The sequence below is a fragment of the Macaca fascicularis genome, chromosome 20, assembly GCF_037993035.2.
Source record: "Macaca fascicularis isolate 582-1 chromosome 20, T2T-MFA8v1.1".
Classification (NCBI taxonomy): Eukaryota; Metazoa; Chordata; class Mammalia; order Primates; family Cercopithecidae; genus Macaca; species Macaca fascicularis.
Genome location: NC_088394.1, coordinates 77716355 through 77734936, shown reverse-complemented (window position 1 = coordinate 77734936; position 18582 = coordinate 77716355). Strand labels below are relative to the sequence as shown.

The window sequence follows — 18582 nt, the reverse complement described above, 5'->3', positions numbered from 1 at the left end:
CCAGGATGGCAACGTGACTGACTCAAAGGTGACTCTCCCTTCTCCCTATAAGATGACCAGTGAACTCTGGACTGGCACAGAGACACGAGCTCAACAAGCTCAACCAGTCCCTTCTTTCCCCTTCTTCTGAAAAACAACAACAACAAAAATCTTTTCATGGGATGAACCCATTCCTTGTGCTTTATTTAGAGCTGATTCACCTCACCACCTTCAACCATAAGCTGAAGGGGACAGCAGGGGCCTGGGAATGACCCAAGTGCCCTGGCTCAGTGACTGGTTCGGGGACAGACACATGGCCCAGCTGCACCATCAGCATCCTCCTGGGATTCATGTGGCCAGAACTACCGGTAAAACCTCCCCTCCACTGCTGCTCCCAGGCTGGTAAAACATGAGCCTGGGAGTGGCAGGGATCACCTTGTCTACCATGGAACAAAGTATTATCAAACCCTGGTGTACCTTTGAACTCCAGCACTCCTGGAGATGAGAGTGAGAAAGGAGATCTCAGCTTTGCAGCAAGAAGAGGTGGCTCTGGCCTGGAATTAAGGAAGAGGACAGAACGAAGTCCACAGAGGTGAGCAAAGGCATCTCAGAGTCATAGTGAAACAGCAGGAAAGATTGGTGGCCATTCACAGGCAACAATGGGAGCTGGGGGAGGAGAGCAGACAATTAAGTTAGAGGAGAGGGGATGGGATGCACTCAAAGCTTTCTGAGTTCTTACCATGGGTCTAGCTCAGTTAGAAACAGCTCAATGGGCAAGAGCCATGTGAAAACAAGCCGGGCACGGTGGCCCACGCCTGTAATCCCAGCACTTTGGGAGGCCGAGGAAGGCAGGTCACTTGAGGTCAGGAATTCAACACCAGCCTGGCCAACATGGTGAAACCCTGTCTCTACTAAGAATACAAAAATTAGCTGGGCTTGGTGGCACATGCCAGTTGTCCCAGCTACTTGGGAGGATGAGGCAGAAGAATCTCTTGAACTCAGGAGACGGAGGTTGCAGTGAGCCGAAATCACCCCACTGCACTCCAGCCTGGGTGACAGGGTGAGACTTCGTCTCAACAACAACAACAAGGCCATGTGAAAAGACTAAAACAACAGCATGTCATCTGCATTCTGTGCATGTATGGTGGTAGATATACCCACCTACACGTGACAAGATTTCACAGAACTACACATCAAAACAAATGCAAAATAACAAGAAAACTGAGTGTACTTAAAAAATGGTGAAAGCCAATTAAGATCTGCAGTTTCATTAATAGCACTGTACCAGCATCCACATCCAGGTTTTGATAACTATGCTTATGAAAGATGTTATCACTGGAGCAGCTAAATGAAAGGTTCACAGAAACTGTACTATTTTTGCCACGTCCTCATGAGTCTACAATTATTTCAAAATAAAAAGTTGCTAAAAGCACTTCTCAATTATGGGTGGCCCTATTATTAGGGGGGTGGTATCTCTAAACCTTGTTGGGTAGAGTATTTGGGATGAAGGTGAGAGAGAGTAGAGATGGGACTCATCCCCCGTCACACCCCACTGAGAACCTCTACTACAAGCTGGCTGTGGGGACCATAACTAGTGGGGACCCCATCCAAACCTTGCACTATAAATCTTGTTCAATGGGCCATACCCCCTGATTGCAGACGCTGAGGAAACTAAAATAAGCAGCTCCCATCTTAAATATTACTCAAGGGAGTTAACCCTATTGCCCGCATGTGCATGAGACCTGAAGAATGACCAGTCCTCCACTTTAGCTGCATTCTAATACTAAAAATCATGCCCAAGGTTGGGGATTTAACACATTAATGAGATATGCAAACATGAAGAGGCTCTCTATCCTGTTATACTGTGCAGGTGTCAGATGTTCCCCAACTCTATGTGCTTCAATATCACTCACTGCCCATTTGAGCCCCTTTAAAATTACTCTCCTGACTGTCTTCGGGGAGCCAGGTAGAGAATTATCTCTCTCGTGCTACTTCTCTTATGCCTGGGCATAAGCGCCAATAAAGTCTTGTCTGGGAAAACTCTTTTGGCCTCATGTCAATTTCTATCACACTGAGAGCCCAAGAACACATGGTCAGTAAAAGATGGACATGTCGCCACTCTTCACCCAAACCAGAAATCGGAGTCTTCCTTATCTCTTCTCTTTATCTTCACTCCTCAAAAACAAACAAACAAAAAGATCCTTTTCATGCATTGAAATTTATTTTTTTTTATTTGTTTCATTTATTTGGGGGAAGCTTGAGTACTTAAAGTATAGACTTCACGGTGTTGCACCCCAAAATACTTAATGTATCTCAGAAAAATGAGCACGTTTTCTTATAGAATCATAAAACCTTTATTGCATCTAACAAAACTGATGATAATTACTTAACATAACCTAACACCTCGTCTGTATTTAAATTTCCCCAGTTTTCTCCAAATCTTTTTACAGTAGACTTAAATACAAATAAAATGCATACATCTTATCTGGTTATGTCATTACATCTTCAATCCTAAGGAGTCTCCTTGTTTGCTTTTGTTTTCTCTTGTGCCTTTGACTTTTTAAAGAAACTAGGCACTGGAATTCATTTTTAGAGGAAATCAACATGGCTGATTTAACTGCTTTAGCAATTATCTAAAAACTTGAAAGGTATTAAGGTTTGTTTTCCAAAAGTTATTCACCCACCCAGTTGACTGCCAGTGAAAGTGTAGTGACTTTAAGCAAACATTCTTTTCTCTGCCTGTCTAGACTAACAATTCTCTTTCCAGATAAAATGTCTTCAAGAGGGAATTTATTTTTCTTTTCTTTTCTTTTTTTTTTTTTTTTTTTTTTTGAGACAGTTTCCGCGCTTGTTGCCCAGGCTAGAGTGCAGTGGCACAATCTCGGCTCACTGCAACCTCTACCTCCTGGGTTTAAGTGATTCTCCTGCCTCAGCCTCCCAAGTAGCTGGGATTACAGGCGCCTGCCACCACACCTGGATAGCGTGTGTGTGTGTGTGTGTGTGTGTATTTTTAGTAGAGACAAGGTTTAACCACATAGGTCAGGCTTGTCTCGAACTCCTGACCTCAGGTGATCCACCTGCCTCGGCCTCCCAAAGTACAGAAATTATACACGTGAGCCACCACGCCCAGCCAAGAGAGAATCTTTGCACTGGCCTATGGTGAGCATCTGTCCTTACAGCAAAATTATACATAACTAAAGAAAAACTTTTGGCCTGGCGCCGTGGCTCACGCCTGTAATCCCAGTACTTTGGGAGGCCAAGGAGGGTAGATCACAAGGTCAGGAGACAGAGACCATCCTGGCGAACATGGTGAAACCCTGTCTCTACTAAAAATACAAAAAGATTAGCCAAGCGTGGTGGCAAGCGCCTGTAGTCCCAGCTACTCAGGAGGCTGAGGCAGGAGAATGGCGTGAACCTGGGAGGCGGAGCTTGCGGTGAGCTGAGATCCGGCCACTGCACTCCAGCCTGGGAGACAGAGCGAGAATCCGTCTCAAAAAAAAAAAAAGAAAAGAAAAGAAAAACTTTTTTAGACAATGTAACATTGTCTTCCAGCAATAGCCACATTTTAACAATTCTACTTCTGAAATTGCTCTGGAATCAGTCAACGTCTATCCATTTCCATGGTCAACACCACAATCCAAGCCACCATTATCTCTTGTCTATGGAGGCTACTTCCTGACTTATCTTCTCATAGCAGTACATTATCCCCACAGTCATCGTATGAAATACAAACAGGCTCATGCAACTCCTTGGGATCAAGCCTTCCCGTGGCGTCCCACTGCTGTTAGGACTAAGAACCACAGCCCTGTGATGACGCCTCCAACCCCACATGGCCTAACCATCTGCCTCCCGGCCCTTGCTCCCCATGCACCCCACAGGCCCCTCCGAGCATCTCTCATAGGTCACACTCATTCCTACCACAGGACGTTGGCATCACTGAAAATGTTCTTAGTCTGGTTAGTGCCAAGCTCTCCCTTCCACTCTCAGCTCAATCAAATCAAACTCAGAAAACCTCCCAATGCCTGCTATGAGCTATACCAAGCACCTCTCTTCCACAGCATTGAACAGAAGCAAATATTTATTAGAGGGAATCTGCAGATCCACAGCCCTCCTTTCCTAGACTGTAAGCTCCACATATGCAGGAATTGTGCACCCTTCCTCACCACTGCGCTCCACCCATCAGACTGGCTGGTACATAGCAGGGCCCAATAAGTAGTTCTTAGGAAGAGAAGAGGGACAGAGAGAGATGGGGACATCAAGAGGGATCAAACTACTGGTGATTGGGCAGAGCAGGGGACAGAGAGGAAGAAGGACAGAGGAGGAGATGAGGGAGACCGAGAGGGATAGAGAGACCAGGTACAGAAAACGACAGGCTACCCAGACAAGGAGGGAGAGAAATGTAAACGCACATGTACAAAAGCAGAGAGACAGAGCATGGTAAGAGAGAAAGAATCAAATGCTAACAGCCATTCTAATGATACAAGCAGCCCTGCACATCCGCACACCCTCTTCCACTTCAGCCCAAACAAGCACCCTTTGGAAGCCAGCCCTGCCCCAGGAAAGAGCGGCAGGCATCTGCCTTCATCAACCGGGACTTTATCATCCTGAACACCCCTCTCTTGCTTCTTCCCAAGACAAGCACTGGCTTATTCATCATACTTCTGAAAAGATTATCCTTTCTCCATTGAGTAGCCTTTGCCCCTCTGTCAAAGATCAGTTGATGATATTTGTCTGGGTCTATTTCTGGGCTCTCTATCCTGTTCTACTGATCTGTCTATTCTTCTGCCAACATCACCGGTACTGATTACTGGAACGTTAGAGTAAGTCTTGAAGTCAGTCCTCTGATTCTGTTCTACAATACTGTGTTTGCTACTCTATGTCTTCCGCCTTTCCATATAAACTTTGGAATCACTTTGTCAACACCCGCAGATTAACTTGCTGGGATTTTGTAATATTGTGACTCTTAATAAGACATACAGTCACCCCTCAGTGACTGTTGGGGATTGGTTCCAGGACCTTCCACAGATACCAAAATCCAAATAGATGCTCAAGCCTCTGATATAAAATGGCAGAGTGTTTGCATATAGCCTATGCACATCCCCCCATAAACCTCAAATCCCTAGGTTACTTTTAATACCTAATATAATATAAATGCTATGTAAATAATTATACTGTATTGCTTAGGGAATAATGACAACAAAACAGTTTGTCCATGTTCAGTAAGATGCAATTTTTTCAAATATTTTCAATTGACCATAGCTTAAGTCCACAGATGCAGAATCCACAAATACGGAGGACTGACTGTATACATTTGGTCTCCAACCCCATTTCCTGGCACACGACTCCTAACACCCTTGGAATCTCCAGTGACAACTATCTTCTTGTATGGCTATGGGCTCCTAGACACCTCAGGATGAAGGTTGGCTGCCAGGGGAACCAACCATATGATTAGAGGGTTGGAAATTTCAGCCCTACCCCCAACATCTAGGAAGGAGAGAGGGGCTAAAGGTTGAGTTGGTTACCAATGGCCAATGATTTAATCAATCATACCTTTGTAATAAAGCTCTCATAAAAACCCAAGATGACAGGGTTTAGAGAGCTTCTTGGTTGCTAAACACATGGAAGTTTCTGGCGGATGGCACGCCCAGAGAGAACATGGGAACCCTATACCCCCTCCCACATACCTTGCCCTATGCATCTCTTCTATCAGGCTGATTATCTTTTGTAATATCATTTTAATAAACTGGTATACATGTTTCCCTTAGTTCTGTGAGTCACTCTAGCAAATAAATCAAACCCAAGGAGTACGTTATTGGAACCCCAATTTATAGCCAGTCAGTCAAAAGCATAGGCCACAACTTGGGCTTGTGACTGGCATCTGAAGTGGGAGACAGTCTTGAGGGACTGAGCTCTCAACCTGTGGAATCTGATTCTAGCTCCAGGTAGACAGTATCAGAATTGAATTGAACTAGAGGACACCAAACTGGTGTCTAACAGAGAACTGTTTGCTTGACTTGTGGGGGAAAAACCATACATATCTCATGTCAAAAAGTGTTGAGTACAGAGAAAAGAGGGAAGAGAGAGAGAGAGAGAGAAAACATACCTTGGTTTTTCCTTTCTCTGAGGTGAAGTGTTTTGTGCTGTATTGAATGTGAATGGAAAAAAACTTTTCTTGTATCTCTATTAGATTTTGGTTGGGATTGTGTTGAATCTATAGATCAAGCCAGGAAGAACAGATATCCTGAAAATAATGAGTCTTCCTGTTCATGAACATGAACTATCGACTCATGATCCTTTTAAGCATTAGCCATAAGCCAGACGTTCTGCTGGATGTACTTGATCCTGGCCCTCAAAGGTCTTGAAGATACAGTAGCCTCATCCTTGAGGATAAAAGTAAATGCTATATAGCAAAACTCTTACAGAACACCTACTCTGTGTTAGGCAGAGAGCTAATGTTTTGCATGTTATCACAGGTTGGTTCCCTGGAAGTTGAGCCTGAATCAGGGATTCTTGCGTGAGTGAGGTGGGGGAGGAGAATAAAGCTAAAAAAGGCTGTGGTCCCACTTAGGGATGGGCTTCACCCTGATTGTACAGGGAGTGGCAGGGGGCTGTCTGGAGCATGAATCACATCAGAGAAGTGGGTCCTCCTGAAAGAAGGGAGACCAGTCCTTCTTGTCCTCCCTGCCAGTCAGTCATTGGCTTGGCTTACAGCCACTACAACATTCTAGGTGATGCAGCTTTCTTCTAGTGAGAGCGGTGCCCTAAAGAAGGGGCACCTGTGAGACACAACACCCAACACTCCTAGCAGCTGGGAAATGGAGCACAAGCCTGGTAATGGGAGCTGAGTAGGGCACAACAGTATCCTCTGTATTAACTCATCATTCCTCACAAGAACACTATGAGGCAGGTACCATGACTGCACCGATTTTATAAATGAGGAAACTGAGACATGGAGAAGTGAAGTACCTTGGCCAGGGTCACCAAACACAAGTGGAAGAGCCAGCATTTGAACCTTGACTCATAGCCAAGCAAGTGACTCTAAGAACCCACATAAGAATATGCAGCTCTCACCATGGTTTTCTATCTGGCAATCAGCAAAGTCTGAGGGGGTCGGTAGGCATTTTTGCTGACATCCCCCATCCCTTGATCTTACATCAGGCAGGGGCGTCTTGGTGAATGATGATCCCACTACCCACAGGGGTGCGGACCTGCAAGGAGAGGGGTCAGGCCCCTGCACTCAACCCAGTACATCCAAGCCACCTTTCTGACCCGAGGCTGGGAACAAGACTCTAGTGCGGGGGCTGCAAATTCATGTTCCCAGGAGCTACCCAAGTCATGAGGAGCAGTGTGGCTACTGATGAGGTGGACAGACTCTGGAACCAGCTCACCTGGGCCTGGAGTCACAGCTCCCCAACTTACAGCAGATGGCTTTGGACAGTAACTCCAATTCTCTGTGCCTCTGCTTCTTCATGTGAACAACAGGAATTTACCACACAGTGCTCTTGTGGGGATTAAACGTGTGTCTGTACATATGTGTTTGTCAATTAAAATAGTACCTGGCAAAATAGAGATGTAGGGGAAAAAAACAAAGATGTAGAAACTTCTCTGTACTTGTTAGCAACTGAATCAAGCTGAACACATATAAGGCATAAGAAATAACATGGGACAGGGAACAGTGGCTCATGCCTATAATCCCAGTACTTTGGGAGGGTGAGGCAGGAGGATCATTTGAAACCAGAGAGTTCAAGACCAACCTGGGCAACAAAGCAATACCCCATCTCTACAAAAATAATACAAAAAATAAACCCAGTAAGCCAAGTGTGCTGGTGTATACCGGTAGTCTCAGCTACTCAAGAGGTTGAGGCAGGAGGATTGCTTGAGCCCAGGAGTTTGAGGCTGCAATGAGCTGTAATCACAACACTGCACACCAGCCTGACAAGAGAGCAAGACCCTGTCTCAGAAAAAAAAGGAAAGAAAACACGGTGTCTCAATTTATTTCCTTATGTACTGACTGGCAAAAACTCCTTGATGACCTACGTAAATAGGAGACTAGATGTATACGTGTGTGTACACACATACAGGCCCAAGTGTACATGTACATATTATATATATCCATATGTATATATGCATTATGTCCATCACTATGCAAATTCTCACTATCTGAATGTCTACTATAACTTATTAACTCTTTTTTTTTTTTATCGGAAATGCACCACCCAGATCACAGACCTGCTGTACAAGGTTCACGAGCAGGTGCCAATGAAAACAGTGAAGGCGTGGGCCAGACACAGTGGTTCACGCCTGTAATCCCACTACTTTGGGAGGCCCAGGCAGGCAGATCATTTGAGGTCAGGAGTTTGAGGCCAGCCTGGCCAACATGGCAAAACTCTGTCTCTACTAAAAATACAAAAAGTAGCCAGGCGTGGGGGCATGTGCCTGTAATCCCAGCTACTAGGGAGGCTGAGGCAGGAGAATCACTTGAACCCGTTGGCAGGTGGTGGGGCGGAGGTTGCAGTGAACCAAGATCACACCACTGGCAACAAGAGTGAAACTCCGTCAGAAAGAAGAAACAAAAGAAACAAAAGAAAAGAAAGGTAAAGAAAAAGAAAGGGAAGGGAAGGGAAGGGGAGGGGGAAGGGAAGGGGAAGGGAGGGACGCGTGTCTGTCTGCAATGGAAGAGAAGCAGTCCGATGCACAATGAATGGCACATCAAACCTGGCATCCTGCCCATTCTATTGAGTTCTTCTTTCATCCTAGCATTTGCTTCTGACAAGCAAACTACCAACCAGGGTCCAATGTAAATGAATCTTTAGTATTTTTAACAGATCATTTCATTGTTTTTTCCATTACAGTACAAGGTAGTTGGGGGATAGAAGAATATCATAATTCAGAACCATTACTGTATAGTATCCTATGTACTTTTTGCAAACATGCTTAGTAAAGAGTTCATCAAAGCACCCAAAAATTGGGCATTTGTTACTGCAGATGCTTTGTATTCATGCCAAAAATATTGATGGGCTGATTTTAGGTACTTAAGGTTGTTAAGTGATACTAAGGAAATTGGCTGGGTGTTTCAATCAGTCGGTAATGCATCAGCACTTGTCTCTGTGTAATATGATGTAATATATCGCAATCCAAAAATGTTCCTCTCCAGTGTGTTTGCAGGAATGTACTGGATTCAGCTAAGAAGGAATGTGCCTATTTGTAGGTGTGCATGTGTGTGTGTAAAGGTGTGAGAAAGAGTACCAAAAGATTTCCACCAACTTGCTGACAAACAGGCACTACTAGTGAGAAGGAGATGGGCAAATGATGGTCAAGGAGGGCTTTATCTGCACTGGTTCAAATTTTTGCCAAGGGCACACAGTGACTAAAACAACACTTTATTCTCAAAGTAGGCTGTGGTCAGCAGACCTCAGGCCATGCACTCTTGCATAGTGGGGCTCAGTGGCTGAGTTTCCTGCTTGAAGAAAGTGAGATAACCCAGCCACAGAAATGAGGCTTCATCTTTGCACAACCCCACCCCCTTCCCAGCATCACCTCGGGTGTTCCCAGGTGCACCCCACCCCCACCGCCCATCCCTCCACCCCCACCCCCTGTAAACCACCTCCCACACACCAAGTCCCCTGGAGTTAGCCTCAAAGGCTGGCACCCCACTCCAGCCATCCTCCCCTTGGACCTCCCTGCCCACCCATCATCTTCTGGCACACCTTTGGGAATTTTTGGACCCTCCAGACATCTCATAGCTTCCTCTCATTCCCCGCTTTACATCACCAACCCCTAGCACAAGTGCTGGCCAGGCCATGACCCTGTTCTTCAAGTTCCCATTTCCTTCCTCCTCCCACTACTTAACAAAAATTTCTCTCTGGAAGCTCAAGACATATTCAAGCAAACAGACAGAAGGCTTGGGCACCTTCCCACACATAACCCACCCTCTTTTCCGACTTTCAGTCATTCAGTCAACCAGGCAGTCACAGAACCCCACTCTGAGCGTTAGGGATGCCACGCTGCAGAGACAGACACAGTCCTGCCCTCAGACAGCTCCAAGTCTGGGAGGGAGGACAGGCCCTGTCCAGGCTGGCATGAGATACGTGCAAATCCACATCTCCATCCATATCAGGAGTGCAACAGAGTCCACACTGGGGCTTCTCCCCAGCAAGGGGAAGAAAGGCTTCTCTGAGTACATGCATCCTGGCTGAGTTCTCCAGACTGCAGCTCACCTGGGAAGAAGAGAAAGCCTCCCTTTGTAGGGAGTTCTGGAGTTCAAAGACCTTGGTTCAAATCCTGGCTGTGCGCCCCAGGGGTGAACAGGAACCTGGGCACGTCGTGTCCTTTCTCTTTGCTCTTTCCTCCTCTGTACAAGCAGTGATGCCTATCACTGAGTTGTCGTGCAAACCAAGTGAAATAACATGAAATAAAAACCACCTGGTCCCAGAAGGGCTCCACCGAGGTGCGTTTAGCTACTAGGATGAATGGTTTTCTTTTTTTTTTTTTTTAGACGGAGTCTCTCTCTCCCAGGCTGGAGTGCAGTGGCGTGATTTCGGCTCACTGCAAGCTCTGCCTCCCCTCCTGCCTCAGTCTCCCGAGTAGCTGGGACTACAGGCGCCTGCCACCACGCCCGGCTAATTTTTTTGTATTTTTAGTAGAGACGGGGTTTCACCGTGTTAGCCAGGATGGTCTCGATCTCCTGACCTGGCGATCCGCCCACCTCGGCCTCCCAAAGTGCTGGGGTTGGAGCCACCGCGCCCGGCCAGATGAATGTTTTTCTGTACCACCTTGCAACACCACCTTCCCAGCTGCTGGTGGTTTCACTTTAAGTAAAACGCCCCAGCATTGCTTATTGACCTCAGCCAAGGACGCTGCTTTAAGAAAAACCAAAGGTGTTAGGTTATTTCACACACGTAGCAGCGTCTGACATGGCAGCTGGGGGAATAGGTGAGATGCACAGCAGAACACGTAATGACAAAAGGGGCTTCTGAGGCACACACGGTAGGGCAGAAAGAGCCCAGTTCTAGAACGATCTAGCAGGCATGAGTTAAATCCAGCTCTTCCTCTTCCGGCTGTATGAAGAAGCCTCTATTCTGGTTTACTGTCTATTTTCTCATCTATAAAATGGAAAAAGAATATACACCCCATAGAGATATATCTGAAAAAAACTTTGCAAAAGGTAAAGTTTACAGCCAGGCGCAGTGGTTCATGCCTGTAATCCCAGCACCTTGGGAGGCCAAGGTGGGCAGATCACTTGAGGTCAGGAGTTTGAAACCAGCCTGGCCAACATGGTGAAACCCTGTCTCTACTAAAAATACAAAAATTAGCTGGGTGTGATAGTGAGTGCCTGGATGCCTGTAATCCCAGCTATTCAGGACACTGAGGCAGGAGAATGGCTTGAGCCCAGGAGATGGAGGTTGCAGTGAGCCAAGATTGTGCCACTGCACTCCAGCCTAGGTGACAGAGTGAGACGCCATCTCAATAAACAAACAAACAAACTTACTTTACTTTTCGGCCTGCAGATAGAACATGGGTCTGCCCTTATCTTCTTTGTTAAAAAGATAATAAACAACAAAGTTGTTGAGGCTGCACTGATAGCAAAGGGGAGAACTAGTATCCTGCTTCCATGTGAAGACATTCTTCCCAGATCATTACACTCAAATAATTCGGTCTGTGATTCTAATGCTTCATATTAATGCAGAGCTACTCAATGGATAAGAGTTTTAAGTGATGCTGAAGAAACTGACTGGTGCTTCTCTCCCCTCTGGGACTCTCCCTCCCCAAAGGAGGAAGGGACCAATCTCTGGAAAAAGGAACTAAGGATTCGCAGCTCAGCAGTTTCATTTTGTTCTAGTCGGATCCACTCCCAAGGGACCACGTGCCCTGCCCTGTTCCCTGCCACTCGGAGGGGAGCTGCCTCTAAGACAGGTGTCCCCAACCCCCAGGCCATAAACTGGTACCTGTCTGTGGCCTGTTAGGAATTTGGCCGCACAGCAGGTGAGCAGGTCTACAAATATTACCGCCTGAGCTCTGCCTCCTGTCAGATCATCAGTGGCATTAGATTCTCATAGAAGCACAAACCTTATTGTGAACTGCGCATGTGAGGGACCTAGGTTGCATACTCCTTATAAGAATCCAATGCCTAATGATCTGTCACTGTCTCCCATCACCCCCAGATGGAACTGTCTAGTTGCAGGAAAACAAGCTCAGGGCTCCCAGTGATTCTATATTATGGTGAGTTGTAAAATTATTTCATTATATATTATAATGTAGTCATAATATAAATGAAGTACACAATAAACGTAATGCCCTTGAATCATCCTGACACTATCCCTCCAAGCCAACCTGGCCCAAGGAAAAGTTATCTTCCACAAAACCAGTCTCTGGTGCCAAAAAAGTTGGGGACTGCTGCTCTGAGACATCTATGGGCATCCACCCAGGCCATGACAGGGTGGGAAGGTCAGGGGCCAGGTGTCAGGGCTCAATTCTAAGCGTGCTCTCCAGGCAGCCATCTCATCACCCTTCGTTGATTGCCGATGTTTCATTTCTCAATCGTTTCCAAACTCAGGAGACCATGAGAAAATGAGGAGCTTTATGTGCTCACCACTAACACCCCTAACATGGCCCATCAAATAATTCTTTATGTTTTTTGGAGACAAGGTCTTGCTCTGTCACCCAGGCTGGAGTGCAGTGGCACAATCACAGCTCACTGCATCCTTGAACTCTTATGCTCAAGGGATCCTCCTGCCTCAGCCTCCCAAAGCCAGGTGACCGAGACTACAGGCATGCACCACCACACCTGGTTAACTATTTTTAGTAGAGACACGGTCCTACTATGTTGCCTAGGCTGGTCTCAAATCCCTGGCCTCAAGTGATCCTCCCATTCTGGTTTCCCAAAGTGTTGGGATTACAGGCATGAGCCACCATGCCCAGCCTAAATGTTCATTATTTTAGTGTCATTTAAACTTGGTGTTTTCACCCTTCTGCTGGAAACTAAATTTAAATGGTGCTCACCCTTTGTTATGTCTTAACTGTAGCACATTTTAAAACATACTGAAAAAATATATACCTGTCACCTCTAAACTATGAAATTAAGTTTCTTTTCTATATAAAATTAAGTTTAAAAATAGTGAATCAATATTAAAATAAGTATTAGACATAAAACAGTACTGGTGGTGTGCAAATATAACAAAAATTATTAAGGCAATAAAGGAAGGGCTCATTACTTTATATACAGCCTATTAATATTTTAATAGGCTAATTCTGCTTCTCTTTAAGCCAGTACTGTATATCAAAATTACACAGAAAACTCTCATTATACCAAGACTATAGAGAGATTTTTTTTCCCCACACATGGATTGACCAGTTTTGGGGGGTGGTTTGGAGCCATATGACACTATTTCTCAAACTGCAAACATTTGTTTATCAACCTTATAAGGTATGTTGTATCTGCCTACTGCTGATACTATTTATCTGAAGTTTCCTTTAAATCAACTCACTGTTTTCACCTGAATTGATGTATGTTAAGAATGATTTTATGTTTTTGGCAAAAAGAAAACCAGTAACACTCACCATATACAACAGGAACTGCAAAATAAAAAAAAAAAAAAAATCAGTGGAAACAGGACAATATTATTAAATTCTACCTAGAAACAGTTGTCTGCTGGAAGCAAAAACCCCGGCTTGGTTCTGTGAGTCATAAAGGGAAAGAAGAAGCCTTTAAGACAGGCACAAAGCCAATTAGCCATGCAAAACTCACTGATGGAGACAAGAGTCAGAGTGGTGTCACCTAAGGAGAGGACTGGGTCACCGGCACCTGAGGAATGGCCACAGAGGTGGACCCACGCTTAAAGCCTTGAGCCTTACATGCACCATGTGTGCATTTTACCACATCTATGTTATTTATATATCTTTTTATTTTACTTTAAGTTCTGGGATACATGTGCAGAACGTGCAGGTTTGTTACATATATATGTGCCATGGTGGTTTGCTGCACCTATCAACCTGTCATCTAGGTTTTAAGCATTATGTATTTGTCCTAATGCTCTCCCTCCGCTTGCCCCCGCCTGCCGACAGGCCCCAGTGTGTGATGTTCCCCTCCCTGTGTCCATGCGTTCTCATTGTTCAACTCCCACTTATGAGTGAGAACATGTGGTGTTTGGTTTTCTGTTCCTGTGTTAGTTTGCTGAGAATGATGGTTTCCAGCTTCATCCATGTCCCTGCAAAGGACATGAATTCATTCCTTTTTATGTCTGCAAATTATATTTTAATAAAGACATTTCATATCTTTCAGGCCGGCAACAACGGCTCACGCCTGTAATCCCAGCACTTTGGGAGGCCAAGGCAGGCAGACCACAAGAGGCCAGGGGTTCAAGACCTGCCTGGGAAACATGGTGAAACCTCATTGCTACTAAAAATATAAACATCAACCAGGCATGGTGGCGGGCGCCTGCAGTCCCAGCTGCTTGTGAAGCTGGGAGGTTGAGGCAGGAGAATCACTTGAACCCAGGAGGTGCAGGTTGCAGTGAGCCAAGATCAAGCCAGTGCACTCTAGCCTGGGAGACAGAGCCAGACTCTGCCTCAAAAAAAAAAAAAAAAAAAAAAATTCGTATCTTTCAAAGAGAGACATGTTAAAATTTTGGAAATGAAGTTGGTGTAACTATTAAGGAGTGACTAAGAAATCCTTACATTGCTTCCATCTGTTGACTATGATGGTAAATATAGGATGCTATGCATGCGATAAAATTGTACATAACTAAATACACACGAGTACAAGGAAAATGGGGGAAAACTGAGTAAGACTGGTGGTGGGTTCTATCAATGTTGTCAATATTAATATCCTGGTTGTGATACTGTACTATAGTTTTGCAAGACGTTACCACTGGGGATAACTGGGTAACGTCCACATGAGATCTCTCTGTATTATTTCTTACAACTTTATGTGAATCTTCAATTATCTCAACAAAAATTCCAATGGAAAAAAATGCATAGTATCAAGGAGGAAAAAAAAAAAAAAGACATGTTGGTACCGAACAGATGTTCTTGTCATAATCAGGAAGACGGAAAGGGAACTGAGAAGGAAACCACGCTCCCAATCTTGGTTCAGGTTCCCTGGGCACCGCCTGGTGTTCATGCTTTGCTGTGGCACCCACAACACGGGGGTCCCTGCAGAGAGCATCCCTTACCCCTCCCAGTGGATTCTACCAGCCATCTCTGGGCTCCGCCTTCTGCCAGGACCCGTCCTATTTCCCGCCCAGCTAGAAATAGACGTTCATGCAGCCTCCTGATAAGCTGGGCACTGAAACCCAGAGGAAGTGGCCTGCAGGGTGCCCACTCGTTTGGAAAAGGCAAAGGTCACAGAGCTATAGAAGCCAGCTGGGACCACAATTCCTAGGAATGTCAGCAAGGAGTTGAGATAGTCTGAGCACTGGCAGAAGAGTAAATACAGACTTCTCTTTCAACAACAGCCTTCATTTGATCACACGCTTTTCTGAGTTCCATCCAAAGCACCACTGCACGTATATGTATTCTCGTTCTTTGAGTTTGCTAGTTTGTCTTTTTTTGTTTTTGTTTGCTTTTTACAGCAAAAGAGGTTCTGAGAATACAGACAACTACCTTAACGTTGCCTGCCTGGAGTAAATTCTGGAGTTCTAACTGATGTTGAGTCTTCCTATGGAGAACGCTGGTCCTCAACTTCCTATTTAGGACCTTTTGGCTTCAGAGAAAACCAAAGAGGATAAAAGGGAAGGGAAACCACATATATAGAAACACCAAGTACATGCCGGTGTGCACGGCAGGGGTCCTGACACCTGTGCACTCACGTGCGGCTCAGATGATTGTCTTCCTTCCACAGGTGGGAAAGCTGAAGCAGAGAGAGTCACTGATTCATCCAAGGCCACAATGGTTGAGCCAGAACTTGAACCTGAGTGGCTGGGCTCCAAAGTTTGCACTCTTTTTTGAGACAGAGTCTTGCTCTGTTGCCAAGGCTGGAGTGCACTGGCATGATCTCAGCTCACTGCACCTCAGCCTCCTGAGTTCAAGCGATTCTCCTGCCTCAGCTTCCCAAGTAGCTGGGACCAAAGATGTGTGCCACCATGCCCGACTAATTTTTGAATTTTTGCTGGAGATGGGCTTTCACCATGTTAGCGAGGCTGGTCTCAAACTCCTCACCTCAGCTGATCCACCCACCTCAGCCTCCCAAAGTGCTGGGATGACAGGCTTGAGTCACCTTGCCCGGCCCAAAGCTTGCACCCTTAACCACTACCCAGGGAGGGAGGAAATGAGAAGCCAAGATCCAAAGTGCTCTCCCCCGCAGACAGCAAGAACCTCTTGGCTCCAGTAGTGGGAATACGAGCCCATGACTGACACATGGACCAGTACGGGTCACCGGGAGATCCACGATCCGGTCCCGCTGCCATTACCTTACTGTGTGACCTTGGGAGAGTAATTTTTACCTCCCTGGGCCTGTTTCCCCATCTGAGAAATGCAGGGATTGGGTCAGCTGTGTCATGTGGGAAGTCCCTAGGGTATGAAAACACTAGCTGACATCAATTCAGGATGAAAATGGCTCTGGTCTTGTCCTTGGTGGCCCTGGAAAGAAAGTATAAATGGGTAATGTTGAGGGTTGAACTGCATCCCCCAAAAAGATATATAGAAGTCCAGTCCCTGGTATCTGTGAATGTGGCCTTCTTTGGAAATAGGGTCTTTGCAGATGTAGTCAAGATGAGCTCATGTGGATTAGGGTGGGTCCTAACCCAAGACTAGGGTCCTTATAAGAGGGAAATTTGGATAGAGACACACACAGAGGCAGAGATGGGAGTGCCATATCCACCAGCCAAGGGACACCCAGGGTCACCAGCAGCTAGCAGAGGGCAGGAAGAGGCGAGGAAGGATCCTCCCCTAGAGCCTCCAACAGGAGCACGGCCCTATCAACACCTTGATTTCAGACTCCTAAGCTCCAGACTACAAGGGAGTACATTTCTGTTTTAAGTCCCTCAGTTTGTGGCACTTGCGTTATGGCAGCCACTGGACACTAATATAGGTAATAACGTGGTTTTCTTATCTTCAATTATTATTATTATTATTATTATTATTATTATTGTATTTGAGACAGAGTCTTGCTCTATCACTCAGGCTAGAGTGCAGTGGCACAATCTCGGCTCACTGCAACCTCCGCCTCCCAGGTTCAAGCGATTCTCATACCTCAGCCTCCTGAGTAGGGTCACCACACCTGGCTAATTTTTGTATTTTTAGTAGAGATGGGGTTTCGCCATGTTGGCCAGGCTGGTTTCAAACTCCTGACCTCAGGTGATCCACCCGCTTCGGCCTCCCAAAGTGCTGGGATTACAGGCGTGAGCCACCGCACCCAGCCATCTTCATTATCATTATAACAGCTACTTACTAAGTGTTCGCTGTGCATAAGGCATTGTATTAACTGCTTCACTTAAATTATCCCATTTCGTGCCAGCCACCCTATGACAGAGGAGTCCTTATGATACCCATTTTGCGGACATAAAATTCTAAGGCTCAAAGCAGACAAGGAGCTTGTTCAAGGTCACTCAGTGAACCAATAGCAGAGCTGACACCAAACCAAGTAAGTGGCACCTGGAAGGCCACTTCCTCCTCTTTGGGCCCCTCTACCTCCTCCCACTGAGAAAAACAGTGTTCATAACACCAGGAGGTGGGCAACGGGCCTTTCTCCTGCCCACGGGGTCTGTTCTCCAGAGAGCAGATTACAGCAAGGACTTCGCACTTCGCAGTAGTACCCAGTTCCACAATGGACCAAGGCTGCCTCCCCATCCACCCAGGACGAATCCAGAGTTAGCCATAAAAGACCAAAGGAACAAACAAAAACTCCTCAGCTCATGGCCAAGAAGCTCTGGGGACTGGCAGGAGGTTTTGTTAAAGGAGACTGTCCCTCTCCTGGGAGCCCTTGGAAAGGGGAGCCATGCCTTGGTCCAATGGGCTCTCATCCCTGCCCTGCTCAGATCTCACCCTGGCCCAGGTGGGTCCTACCAGAATCTTCCTCTCAGGAACATCTCTCAAGGAGCCCCAGCTCTGAAACCCCTAACAGCAGCAGCAGCAGCAACTCTGCGGATCCAGGGTCTATCAACCAAGTGACAAGTGCTCTCTGTCCATCATCTCAGCGGTCTCTCCCACAACCCTAAGTAACCACCATTATCATACCTCCATTTTGCAGAAGGGGAAACTGAGGCTCAGGCAGGCTGGGTAAGCTGGGGTCTGAGTCCTCCCCGTCTAGCTGCAGACCCAGAGTTCTCCAACACCACCCGCACTGGCTCCTGGGCTAAGACTCTCACACAGACTGCCCTCGCAATTCTGCCAGCAGCCAGCAGAACACCGAGCCCTGCCAAGGTCAAGTTCAGGGCAGAAACACCTACTCGGACAAAGAACAAATCAGGTCCCCTTACGGACCATTTAATAGGTGTCAGAGCTGACCTCAGCATCTCTTTAATAATCCTCCCGCCAATCTTGGGAAGAAAGCCCCATTTTCCAGAGACAGCTCAGGAAGATGAAGTCACCCATTCAAGGCCACCTGGCTGGGTTTTGATGCCAAAGACACCAGGGTAATCTGTGGGGGTGGCCCGCAGTGGGAGGCCT

The 18582-nt window shown here is 46.2% G+C and overlaps 1 protein-coding gene across 7 annotated transcripts in view; it reads right to left on the bottom strand.

Annotated features, from left to right (window-relative positions):
* The window catches only part of PLCG2 (phospholipase C gamma 2), a 239221-nt gene that overhangs the window by 116713 nt on the left and 103926 nt on the right, over nt 1–18582 (bottom strand). For 2 of the 7 annotated variants that reach the window (XM_074027663.1, XM_074027664.1), the window contains exon 3: nt 457–645. The exons of 4 other annotated variants lie outside the window; for them this stretch is intronic. The gene's annotated coding sequence lies outside the window, so the exon portion shown is untranslated. Of the gene's footprint in view, nt 1–456; nt 646–18150; nt 18289–18582 lie in introns of those variants that run through there. One more of the 7 variants, XM_015443021.3, reaches the window with a different exon arrangement.